This window comes from Mobula birostris, chromosome 10 (assembly GCF_030028105.1).
Source record: "Mobula birostris isolate sMobBir1 chromosome 10, sMobBir1.hap1, whole genome shotgun sequence".
In the NCBI taxonomy this organism is placed as follows: domain Eukaryota; kingdom Metazoa; phylum Chordata; class Chondrichthyes; order Myliobatiformes; family Myliobatidae; genus Mobula; species Mobula birostris.
Window position 1 is genome coordinate 96,203,232 of NC_092379.1, and position 13,382 is coordinate 96,216,613.

A 13,382-nucleotide genomic window follows, 5' to 3' on the forward strand; every position below is an offset into this window, starting at 1 on the left:
AGGGCAGGAGCAAGCATGAACAAGTTAGGATATAAACACCTACAATGGTTGTTACATAGGCTTACACACAACATTTTGGACCAGAAGAAGTGATCCAGAAGAGATGTATGGAAACTATTACTAATCCACTATTATTACTACTTTTCTTAACGATTAATACCATTACTTGGCCTAATAGATTAGAATTTCTACTGTACATAATTATCTATTTAAGTGTCTAATTTCTTTTTATATCATCTCAATGTGTACTTAAGAATGTATAAATAATTATAGTTTTATACATATAAAAAAAATGGAAAAGGTTATACATGTGAAAAAAGTACATGATACTTGTGAATTCCTTATCCAAAAAACAATAAAATTTAAAAAAAAAGAAATGATACAGTGTTCCTCCAGAGTGATATCACAGAAAAACAGGACAAACCAAAGACTAACACTGACAGAACCACATAATTATAACATATAGTTACAACAGTGCAAAACGATACCATAATTTGATAAAAAAAAGACCATGAGCACAGTAAAAAAAAGTCTCAAAGTCCCGAGTCAATCGACTCCCGAGTCCCCGATAGCAGGCGGCAAAGGGAGAAACTCCCTGCCATAAACCTCCAGGCATTGGCAACTGCCGATGCATTGGAAGCAGCCGACCACAGCCGACACTGAGTCTGTCCGTCCGAAAACTTCGAGCCTCCGACCAGCCCCTCCAATACAGCCTCCCGAGCGCCACCCTCTGCTGAGCATCTTCAATCTTGTCCGGCCGCTGAAGCAAGCAAAGCTGAGGATTCGGGGCCTTCTCTGGCAATTCCAGACCACACAGTAACAGCGGCAGCGAAGCGGGCATTTCAGAAGTTTCTCCTGATGTTCCTCCGTACTCTCACGTCTGTCTCCATCATATCAGAATTGTGCACGGTACCTTACTTGACAAATAACAGATATCATTACCGAAGTGGCCGCGCGTGCTGTGTCGCATCGCCATCTTCTCCTCCTCCTCCTCTACAGGATGGAGGATTTACTTCGAACTTTGAACTTAAAATAAGAGTACATATTACCTACTTGTTAATACTGCACCCAATTAACCAGATAAATGAAAAAGGTTATATAATGATTGACATCCATTGCTTCCCGCATTCTGATCCCACCAAGACTAGCTATAGTGGGTATTAGTTACAAATAGATCAATGAACCAAAACCACAGATACCTGATGTAATAGGTAAAGTATGCTTAAACAAGCATTATAATATCTGCCGCCAAATGTAGTTTTCATTTTTTATGCCTGATTGTTTTCAGTTTTTGACATTTAATTTATGCAAATCAATTGGAATATGTCAAAATGAATCTAAATTCCAAAATTTAATTTTCATGACTCATCAATGTCTTTTGTAATTTTCAAATTTTTTTGGGTATTGGAATCATAGTCCAACACAAGATTTTTCACATTGGACTGCAAGGTATATGCCCACGTTTACAAAGTATTTGTGGTTTGACTCAGGAAGTTAAATGTGGACTGTCTGTGTTTATGAAGTGGTAATGTTTGATTTCCTTTCGATTTTCTGGCGCATCCCTTGTTTATACTACTGCAAACTCAGGGGAGCTCACACACAAGATTAGAGATCCATAAATAAGCCTGTTTGTGAGCATGTTGACATCAGCGCTTAGTGTTGCTAAGAAACACTCAGAGCTGTGGGATTTGGATGTACTTTGATGCAATAATTCCCTAACAAAACCAACTATATTATAGCCCCATGTTACATTCCACATAAAAATGTAAAAAATGCATTTGTACTGATGGCAATCGGAAATAAACTGCTGGAGGACACTAAGGTCTGAACATAAAATGAGAGGATAAGCAGGTTGACATTTTACATACGGACAGTTCATCGCTTTTGAAAGCCGTACAATATATAAGACTCTTCACAGGACAGCGCTAACTAAAGCAGGGAATGGAGGTAAAATAATGTTTCTGAATTATTTATCACTTTTTGACCTCTTCACATTTAAAAAAAATGACACTTATTTTCCTACGCCATTAAGCCCTTTCAGTTTCTTTACGGGAGCATATAGTACTCCTTTTACCTGCTGTTCTTTCCTATTTCTCAACACAATTCAGTCAAACAAAGGATGTTTCATTCTTTTCTCATTGCCAATAATGACAGAAAATTTGCATCCAAGATGTTAGTCTATCTTATTTAATATTGATGGCACTAATGAATACTTGCAGTTCATGCCATTTTATTATGAGCCCTTATTAGTTGAGATCAGACCAAATGAGTTGCCTAGGATTATAGAGCTTTTCAAAAGAGCATTAAAGCATAAATTGAAGCTTCAAAACATGGCTTGTTTCTGTACTAACAAACTGTCAGGCACTTTTATAAATTATATTGATATGGATTATTTGTCAAGCTTTTAATTGCACAAATAGAAGAGGAATTCTGTACTAAAGTCAAAAGAGTGTGACATGTTTCAAACCAGTATTTATATTCTAATTTGTGTTAATGGGTGTAAATCTCGTAAGTTTAAGAACAAAAGAAAGTAGAAATGCGCCACGGTTTATTTTAAAACTAATGAAGTGACCAACATTTCAAGAGGAGTAATTTGGATTGAATTAACTGATCATATCTAACTTACACAAGTTACATAACACCATATACAAGTTTGCTGATGACACCCCTGTTGAGGGCCATATCAAAGGTGATGATGAATCAGCATACAGGAGGGAGTTTGAAAGTTTGACTGAGTGGTGTAATAACAATAACTTCTCACTCTATGTCAATAAGACCAAGGAACTGGTTGTTGACTTCGGGAGAGGGTAACCAGAGTTCCATGGGCCAGTAATCAGCGAAGGATCAGAGGCGGATACTGTCAGTAACTTTAAATTCCTGGGTGTCACTATCTCAGAGGACCTGTCCTGGACCCATCGTACAAATATAATGGTGAAGAAAGCACATCAGTGCCTCTACTTCCTCAGGAGTCTGCAGAGATTCCGAATGTCATCAAAAACCTTGGCAAACTTCTTTAGATGTATGGTGGAAGCGACTGATTGGCTGCATTATGACCTGGTATGGGATCACCATCACCAATACCTTTCAGCAGAAAGTCCTACAAAAGGAGTGGATTTGGTCCAGTACATCATTTGGCCCTCCCAACCATTGAGCATATCTACATGAAACGTTGCCGTAGATAAGCAGCATCCATCATCAAAGATCCTCACCACCCAGGCAGTGCTCTTTTCTCGCTGCTGCCATCAGATAGCCACACAGAATACAATGTTCCCCCTCAATTCTTCAAACCCCACCCGGACAGGTTCGTGACACAATGTAATGTCTATAATGGGCCCTTTCCTGGTTAGACTGTTGTCATGTTGTTTAAATAAAGCCACCTGAATTCTCCTAACAAATTCTGCCCCACGTTAGCCTCTGTCACTTAGGAAGTCCCAGTCAATACTAGGGAAATTAAGGTCAGCCACTACAAATGCGCTATCGTTTTTACATCTTTACAGAATTTGCACCCATATCTGTTCCTCTATCAGAAATTTTACACATTTCTTAGTTCTGAGTTCTACCCACACTGCCTCACTAGATGAGCCCTCCTACATATCCTCTTTAAGTGTAGCTTCGATATTCCCTCTGATCAGTAATTAACTACCCACCTATTTTAAATCCCTGTCTATTGTGGATAAAGCATTGAAACCCCAGGATGTTGAGCTGTCAGTCTTGCCCTTCTCTCAGCCCAGTCTCTGTTATGGACACATAGTTACATATAACTATAAATGTATCTAATTACCCATAATATTCCTTATGTAAGGGGTTTCTTCTTTTATGTTACTGCTAAGGCTAATACAAATGGTTTCTTTGTTATGTTAACAGCTGAGAAAGTGTTTCTCTCTGGCAGCTTGTTTGGGTTATATTACTGATAAGACTCCAGAAGACACGGTGCATCACTTAAAGACCCCTCACACCCTCCCCATGAACTGTTTGTTCTTCTGCCATCAGACAAACATTACAGGAGCATCAAAACTAAAACCACAAGGCTACTAAACAGCTTCCTCCCACAGGCAGTCAGACTGCTAAATAGCTGTTCCACTTGACACTGCTTTGGACAATTTTAACTAGCACTGGACACTTATAACTGATTTTAACTGACATGAGGCTGTTGTGTTTTACTATTTATTGTTATGTTTATTATTTAGTGTTGCGTTTGTTATGTTATGATTGCACTGCCCCTGAGAAACGCTGTCTCATTCTGCCCTGCAGAGCTGATGTATGGTTAGAATGACAATAAAGTTTTTTGAATCTTGATAAGAGAATTTTATTCATTTGCTAAACAATTGGGATAGATGTTATTCTTTCTTGTGTGTCTGTAAGCTATTGTTTGCACGGGCTTTGAGGCAGAAAGCACAATGGGGACAGAGAGAGGAGACACAATGCTGTAAGCTGGAGAGAATTTTGGCCCTTCTCCCATTGAGTCAGGGATAGTGAGGAGGGCTAGCTGTGGGCAGCCTGGATTACAGCAGGATCCTGAAGGAAAAGAAGTGGAGCCCTGGACACGGGACAGTGGACTCTGAGTTGCAGTGGGGGCATGAGTGAGAGATTGAGAGAGGAGTTGGCAAGCAGACCCGAGTTATCCCCAGTAGTGTCCGAGCCTGAAGAGTTCAGGTGAGGGGGTACGGAGGTCTCGGAGGATTAGGAAACTCCCAGATAGGTTGGCTTATGTAGCGCCCGTGGAACAGGGCGTGAGGTCTACTATTTGGGGAACAATGTGACTGTTTGTACCTGGATTGGGTTTTTGTGTCTGCAGGAATGGTTGGTGAGTTATTTTGAAGTCATGGGGACATGACTAAAATTGGTGGGGGGAGAGTGTAAGAGGTTTCTTTTATGTTACTGCTGAGGCTAATAAAATGGCTTCTTTGTTATGTTAACTGCTGAGAAAGTGTTTATCTTTCACAGCTTGTTTGGGTTATATTACTGATAAGAGAATTGTATTCATTTGCTAACCAATTGGGATAGATGTCATTCTTTCTTGTGTGTCTGTAAGCTATTGTTTGCATGAGCTTTGAGGCAGAAGGCATGATGGGGACAGAGAGAGGAGATGCGATGCTGAAAGCTGGGCGGCGGAACGGACCCTGAGCGGGAGTCTGAGGCCCAGGGTCTTCGGTGAGGAGAGGAGACGAAGACAGACCTGTGTAGAGCATCTGGTTGACCACCGTGGTTGGTCCCAGGCGCTGGTCAAGGAGGTCGGAGGGGATCAAATGGTGGAAAGAAGGCTCCAACTGTTGTGCACGAAGTGGTTGAACTTAGATAAGTTTGGCACCTTTTACCTTTTTAATTTTTATCTCTATTAATTACATAGTCCCAGTAAGATCTATAAAGTGTAATCGTTTAATCGCATATGGTGTATTGTCTGTTATCTGGTGGGGTGCAGTACATCACACAGCATCTACACAAACTTGATTACTCAGTTTGGAGGGGCCGAAGGCTGCTCCCCCTAGACGAAAGCTAGTTGAGCGAGCCTGAGGCTTAGCAGAGGGGTACACTTATATTGAAGTAAGTACACTTCAGCCCATCAATCCCACTCTGTTCTTTAACCTGGCTCTGCCTAATCTTCCTTTCATAGGTATTTGTTCTAAGTACTACCTTTCCCCCAATCTCTCCACTTACTGATCAACTGCTTTGGTTCCCATCTTTATCTCAAAATGTCAATTAACCCATCATAGACAACTATCACCTATCTTCTGCCAGTTTGTATACCCACCCCTCCCCCACCTTCTCAATCTGATGAAGGGTCTCAGCCGGAAGCATCTATTCTCCTCTATAGATGCTGACAGACCTGTTGAGTTTCTCCAGCATATTGTGTGTGTTGCTCTGGATTTGCACACATTTCCTGCAGAACCTCTTCAAACCCCAGGATGCATATCATCACGTTCTGGAGAGTTTACTGGCTTTCAATACCACTAACAACAATCATAGAATTTTCCTGCCAATGCTGATTTCTCTTAACTTCTGTTTATATCAAACATACTCTGCTATTTCTGGGGATTTTTTTCCTGTCTAAGTTTTATTTATTATGTCGTTCGATTCCCCTAACACAATTTCTCCAGTTTCAGTCTGTAAGGGACCCATGTTTACAGATTACTATTTTTCTTTACATTTCTGTAGCTTTTTTTTCACAATCTGATTTAGTCTTCCTTATGAGATGAATCAGAACCAGGCTGATTATCATTGACTTGTCATGAAAGTTGTTGAACAGCAGAACAAAATAGTGAGGTAGTTTTCATGGGTTCATAGACCATTCAAAACCTGATAACAAAGGGGAAAAAGTTGTTTATACGATTTTGAGTGAGGGTCTTCAGGCCCCTGTATCTCTGCTCTGATGGTGGCACTGAGAAGAAGGCACGTCCAGGATCTTGATTCTCCTTAAGGATGCATACTGCCTTCCTGAGGCGTTGCCTTTTTGAAAAGGTTCTCACTGGTGGAGCCGCTAGTGCCCAGGATGGAGCTGGTTGAGTCTGCAGACCTTTGCAGCTTTTCTTTTATCCCATGCATTGGAGCCTCCAGTACCAAGTGGTGATGCAACCAATCAGAAGATTCCCCATGGTACATCTATAGAAATGTGTTAGCCTCCTCAAACTCCGAATGAAGTATAGCCACTGACATGCCTTCTTTAAAGTGCTGGGCCCAGAATAGATCATCTGAGATGCTGATGCCCAGGAACTTGAGACTGTTCACCCTTTCCACTGCGGACCCCTCAATGACGAATCTCATATTCCACTTCCCTTTATCAATTTGTTGTTTCTCCTTTGCTGCATTCTAAATCTTTTTCACTCTCAGGCCCCTGCTCCCTTTCCTCTTATCTAATGCCACCTTTAACCTCTTTTATCTGAAACTGGATAACTTTTCCACCTGGATTTTTTGTGCCTTAAAAAGACATACAGTATATTTATTGCAGCAGTTAAATTGCATGATTGGTATTATACATTCAGTAGCCATTTTGTTAGGAACCTCCTGTACCTAATAACCCGTGGCCATCTAGTGTGTGTTTATGGTCTTCTGCTGCTGTAGCCTATCCACTTCAAGGTTCAAGAAGTGTGTTCAAAGATGTTCTTCTGCACACCACCATTGTAATGTGTGTCTGCCTGAGTTACTGTTGCCTTCTTGTCAGCTTGAACCAGTCTAACCATTCTCCTCTGACCTCTCTTACAAACAAGGCATTTTCTCCAACAGAACTGCCACTTACTGGATGCTTTTTTGCTTTTTGCACCATTCTCTGAAATCTCTAAAGACTATTGTGTGTGAAAATCACAGGAGATGAACAGTTACTGAGGCACTCAAACTATACATATAACACCAATGATCATTCCCACAGTCAAAGTCACATAGATCACACTTCTTCCCCATTCTACCCCAGAGTGTATATTTTAAATATAATTTTCTATTCTGTTATATCCCACTCATGCTTTTACCTACATACTTATTGTTAAGATTTAAGACCCTTGTTTTAGATTGAACTAAATCAATTTTACTCTTAATATAAAAATATGATTTTGTGATCACTCTCTTCTAAGGGGCAATGAACACAAGATCATTAATTATCACTTTGTCTTAGCCAATTCTCATGTTAGATATTCAAAATACTGATCTGCAAAATCATGTTTTATTCAGCAATTGGTAACTCACTTATTTGATTATCCATGTACGAATTTGGAGGTAGGATCACTTTCAATTTCTGCAGGAGGCCAAAACTCCTCAAATGATGACATAAGTAATAGTCGGAGAGCATCCTAGTCTGATTCCCTTCTCTTACAATTTACACAATTATCTTGTAATGGGATCTACTAGAATCTCTCAGGTGCAAAAATTCGGATAGAATTTTCCTTAAGCGCCTGAAGGTGAAAAAGAATAGCCAACTCAATTTGTACAAATTTAACCATTTCTGAAGTCAAGCCATATCTTGAGCAGCGACTTCATGATGGAATTATGATATTCATCCTTGGATAAATCTAGGATAAGTTTTCTGATGACTGGTACAGTGTGCATAACCTCTAAATACTATTCCTCAAAGATCATGTCCGAGGGAAAACAGATGGGCATTCCCATGTTCCAAATCTGGCCTCCAGGAGGAGAAGATGGCAGCATGACGCAGCTTGTGCGGCCACTCAGGTGAATGATATCTGTTATCTGTCAAGTAGGGTGCCATGCACAATCCTGATTTGATGGAGACAGACGCGAGAGAACGGAGGAACATCTGGAGAAACTTCTGAAATGCCTTTTTCACTGCTGTTGTTACTCTGTGATCGAGAATCTCTGGAGGGGAAAGCCCCGAGTCCTCTGCTTTTCTTGTTGCTCGGCAGCCGGGACGGAGTCGAAGAGCCCGGCAGAGATGGTGCTCGGTGCTCGGTGTCGAAGGGCTGGTTGGAGGCTCGAAGTTTTCGACGGACTCAGTGTCGGCTGTGGTAGGGTGCTTCCAATGCATCGACAGTTGTCGGTGCCTGGAGGTTTATGGCAGAAAGAGTTTCTCCCTCTGCCACCTGCTATCAGGACTATCGGGAGTGGATCGGAACTTTGAGACTTTTTTTTTACCGTTCCCATGGTCTGCTCTTTATCAAATTATGGTACTGTTTTACACTGCTGTAACTATATTCAATAATTATGTGGTCTTGTCAGTGTTAGTCTTTGGTTTGTCCTGTTTTTTTTGTGATATCACTCCAGAGGAACATTGTATCATTTTTTAATGCATGCATACATTTCTAAATGACAATAAACGAGGACTGAGTGTCTTCATAAACTAAAAACCTACACGGACAATGCTTCTCAACTCTTTCTGTGCTACATTGAAAACAGCATCAGTGCCATTTCCTGCACCTGTACAGAGCTTGGCAAATTCATCAATTTTGCTATCAAATAACATCCCTACCTGAAATCCACTTGGTCCACTTGGGAGAAGGATAATCCATTAGCAACTTCTATAATTCCACTGACACCCTGAGTTACCTCAGCTACATCTCCTCCCACTCGGTCACTTGCAAGGATGCAATTCCCTTCTTTCAGCTGCATCTGTTCTTGTGTTGAGGCTTTCCACTTCAGGATGTCCAAGATGCCCTCCTTTATTCAGTCCCCCAGTGCTGTAGCTCTCATCTTATACATCTCCCCACACAGGGATACTAGCACCAGGCTCATCTTCTCCTTCCTTCCACATTGCTTTCTGGAGGGATTTTTCTCTCTTTCCTATAATTCCTTTGTCTGCTCATCCCACCACACTGATCTTCCTCCAGGCATTTAACTATGCAACCACAATAAATGTTACACCCTTCCCTATACCTTTTCCCTCAGTACTATTCAGAGCCCTTCATCCTTCCAGATGAAGCAATCCTTCATATCTGAATCCATCAGTGTCACTTGTTGCATTTGGTGCTCCTAGAGTGTCCTCCTCTACATCAGTGAGACCAAATGCAGAATAAGGGGAATCACTTTGCCAAGGACCCTTACTCTCTCTGCCAATATAACCAAGATCTCCTGGTGGCCAGCCATTTTAATTCCACTTCCCATTTCTACCCCGACATTCTTGTCCATTGCCTCCTGCACTACCATTCTGAGGCTACATGCAGATTAGAAGAACAGAACCTCACATTCTATCTTGGTGGCATGAACATTAATTTCTCTAACTTCTGGTACCCACTCACATCTACCCCCTTTATTTCCCCCCTTGCCTCCTTCCCTTTAGTCCTATCAGGTTTGATCTTCTTCAACTCTTTTTCACACCCACCTATCTTCTCCCAGTGTGTTACATCATTCCCACTCTCTCCGTCCCTCACCTGCCAATAATCTCCCTCTAATCTAGATCCACCTATCACCTACCAGTTCTTGCTCCACCCTTTCTCTCCATATTTTTTACACAAGTTAACTCCACTCTTTCTTTCTGGTCCTGAAGTAGGATCTTCACCCAAAACATCAACTGTCTATTTCTCCTTGACAGATGTTGCCTCCAACATCTTCTGTGTTGCTCTTGTTTTTAAGTGAATGGATATTCTGGAGGAAGGTACTGAGAATGGCTGTGTGAAGATGTCTAAATTGTTTTTGGAGTTAGGGTTAAGAGTGTTGAATGGGGCAGGATAGATTTGGTCACAACAGACATAGTAAATAAGAAGGTCAATGAAACAGAATGGGGCCATTGGAGTGTTGACCTAGGTAAAGGCAGCAATAAATGGTTTAACAGAAGGCCCTTTGGGAAAATCCAGGCTTACAGTACCTAACAGGAAGCCAAACCTGCCCAACAGAGGAAAAAATAAGAGCTGTAGGAGCATCAACAAAAATCGGCACGAGTGTAATTACTTCCAACGTACACCTTATTCCACTAGCAAACAAATGGTGACAATGGGTGTGTGTGTATATGTGTGTGTGTGTGTGTGTGTGTGTGTGTGTGTGTGTGTGTGTGTGTGTGTGTGTGTGTGTGTGTACATGTACAAGAAAAAACCCTTCCCCCAAAAATTAATAATGTACAATGTAACACATAACATACAAGGCAAACTTAACCCTTAATAGTCTGGGTGAATTCTGCCTAATGAAATTGGGTAATGGCATTGGAGAAAGTGTATAGAACAAAAACTCCATATACATAGAGTTGATAGGTTTAGGTGTAAGTTGTTTTTCAGCTGTAGGGCCATAATTCATGACTAGCCATCATGAACCAAACATTGGAAGTAACCTACTTGACATATCTTTAATATCCCATAAGGAGCTTAATTTGAGTTCTGAACTAGAAATGAGATTGCATAAATAAATCAATTTTTAAAAAGTCAGTTTAAACGCTAGCATAATTAGACAAACAATGTCACATAGGTCAGAAACTGGCATAAATATCTATAAATCTCTAAATAGATCAAACATAACTATAATGTAATTACCACATTACAGGCACTTGTCGAAGGTTTTTCATGCCAAACTTATGGACAAATTGATGGAAAAATGGGGCTAATACTTGATGGAGAGGGAAGGTAAGAGATACTAGATTTGAAGGGATTTTTTTCCAGATGTAAATCTATAATATTTGCAATGACTGCATTTGCCATACTGCAGGCATTTTGTTCAACTCATGATTAAAAATCAGATATCATCGTGACTGCTGGTTTGGCCCCAGTACCCCTACAGAGAATTGCATCATTTTGACTACTTCAGGTAAAAATATCAGAAAGCAGCTTTTAATAGTAAAATAGAGGCAGATAATTGGTAAACCAGTGATTTTCTCTTCCTTTCCAAAACAGAAAGTCATTGGTACTTTATAAAAGCCATCTGTCTGGATGTAAAATTTGACATAATTTTTTATCACTACATAGCTTACTATATATTTTTTTCACCAGTGTGAAACCTGATAATAACCAATTTTGGATTACATTGCATCAATGTGGAAATTTGACCAGGAACCTCTGTCTATTAATCACTCTTACTCCCCAGAGTGATGGCCATGTCAAAGGCACATGGAATGATGTCATTCTCCTTTGGACATTCCATCTGAAGCATTGCAAACAAACCTGAACTTTGTTGTTCCAAATTGACTAGTATAGGGATGTTCCTGCGACTCTTAGTTTTCATGGCATTCCTATATACTTAGCGTCTTTTGGACATCTTTTAGCATCTTTTGAACCCTTCACAATGCCAAGGTCCATAATATCATAAGACCATAAGACAGAGGAGCAGAATTAGGCTATTCAGCCCATTGAGTCTGTTCCGCCATTCGATCATGGCTGATCCCAGATCCCACTCAACCCCATACACCTGCCTTTTCGCCATATCCTATAATGCCCTGACCGATCAACTTCCACCTTAAATATACCCATGTTGGCCTCCACCGCAGCCACAGATAAACGTCAATGCCACAGCGTAAACTCCAGCTCCCTGATGTCTTGCTCTACATGTATATTCTAGCCTAAGATGTCTCAGATTTCCCTCACCCCCAACCACCTACAAGGAGATTCTAGGTTTCCCCTTATTTCCCCATCCCTCCCTATTTAACCCCCATAGCAGTCACTAGGCAGGCCCAATAAATATTAATGAAAGATTTTTTTTACTAAAAATGGAACATTTTACCAATTGCACCCAAGAATCAGGGCCCTTTAAGTTCATTTGAATTCCTGGACTATCAAAGCAATCATTATACATTGGGTTCAGACTGGAGAATAAACTGGTTAACATCTTTCCCCTTTTAGGAAATATTAGCGCAACATGGAGGAAAGAGGAGGCTCCCAAATTATCTGAAGCTGCTGTCATGCTTATGGTAGAAGAGTTGGTAAGAAGAAGGAACAGATTAGCTCTATCTGCTGAGGACCAGGAGACCTATTTGACATGTTCCCCAGTGGCATTGCAGACAGTCTTTGAAAAGGTCAAATCTGAAAAACACAGAGCCAGAATTTCGATGGACTCACACGTGATCACTGCTTCCTCACAACTCCAGCAACATGGATTTAATCCTGACCCTGCATTCAAGGATAGTTTCTGTTGACATTATTCAGCATGTTCTAAAGCATCTTAATTTGTACCTCTTGGCATTGAAATCCTCACTTAATCTGTTACATTGATTCCCATCAAAATTACCAATTTAAGTAAATCACCTCATTTTCACCTTACAACTTCCTTATTCTTTATTCATATTTTGTTGTTACTCAAAATTGTCTGCAACATTTGACATTCTACCTATGATGAATTTGTGAAGTAATCATACATTGTGATGGAATGGTACTTTGGAGAGAATATTAAGTTCATTGATCTGGCTGTTCACATCACCAGGCAGATTTTTCCAAATTGTTATAAGTTGATGAAATTGTGCCAAATGAAAATACATCAATAATCCAAATAAAAAGAGATTAACAGAAGGAATAAGCATCCAACCTGTTTACAAGAGGAAAACTGACAGAAAACCCCTTGTGTAATCATACATATTTCAAATAGTTCTATTCAGCCAATCTGTCAAATTCTGGCAAGCTGATTATAAATTTATGCCAAGAATTGTTTTTCTTTTACTTGACCATAAAACTACTAAACCTCATTTGTTGTGCTCGGGTTTGTGATTTCTTTTTCTCTCCCCATCGTCTAAAAGTATAATTAATGCTGCTGTGCAAATCCAATGCTTGAGTTTTCCTCTGGCACAGTTCCCAGTTACTATAATTCACATGAGAATGCAGAGAGTACTCTGGACCCAAATTATCTGTCAAGAAACTAAGACAAAGAAATAGAACAATTATTTTATTTTCTGAAACCAGGAAATATCCATTATTCTTAACTATCTTTAAACCAATATCATTAAAACAGTCAACTGGATAGTCACACTTATCACTGATATTAACAGACCTTGACATATGTATGAATTGGTCTCATATTTTCTTGCATAACAATAGCAA

General features: G+C 40.2%; 1 long non-coding RNA gene across 1 annotated transcript; it reads left to right on the top strand.

The window, feature by feature from the left end:
• Window positions 1–1,847: 1,847 nt before the first annotated feature.
• On the top strand, window positions 1,848–12,904 carry LOC140204553 (uncharacterized). Its single transcript, XR_011887668.1, has 3 exons — window positions 1,848–1,947; window positions 10,906–10,985; window positions 12,195–12,904. It is a non-coding gene; the product is annotated as an uncharacterized lncRNA (long non-coding RNA).
• Window positions 12,905–13,382: the final 478 nt, after the last annotated feature.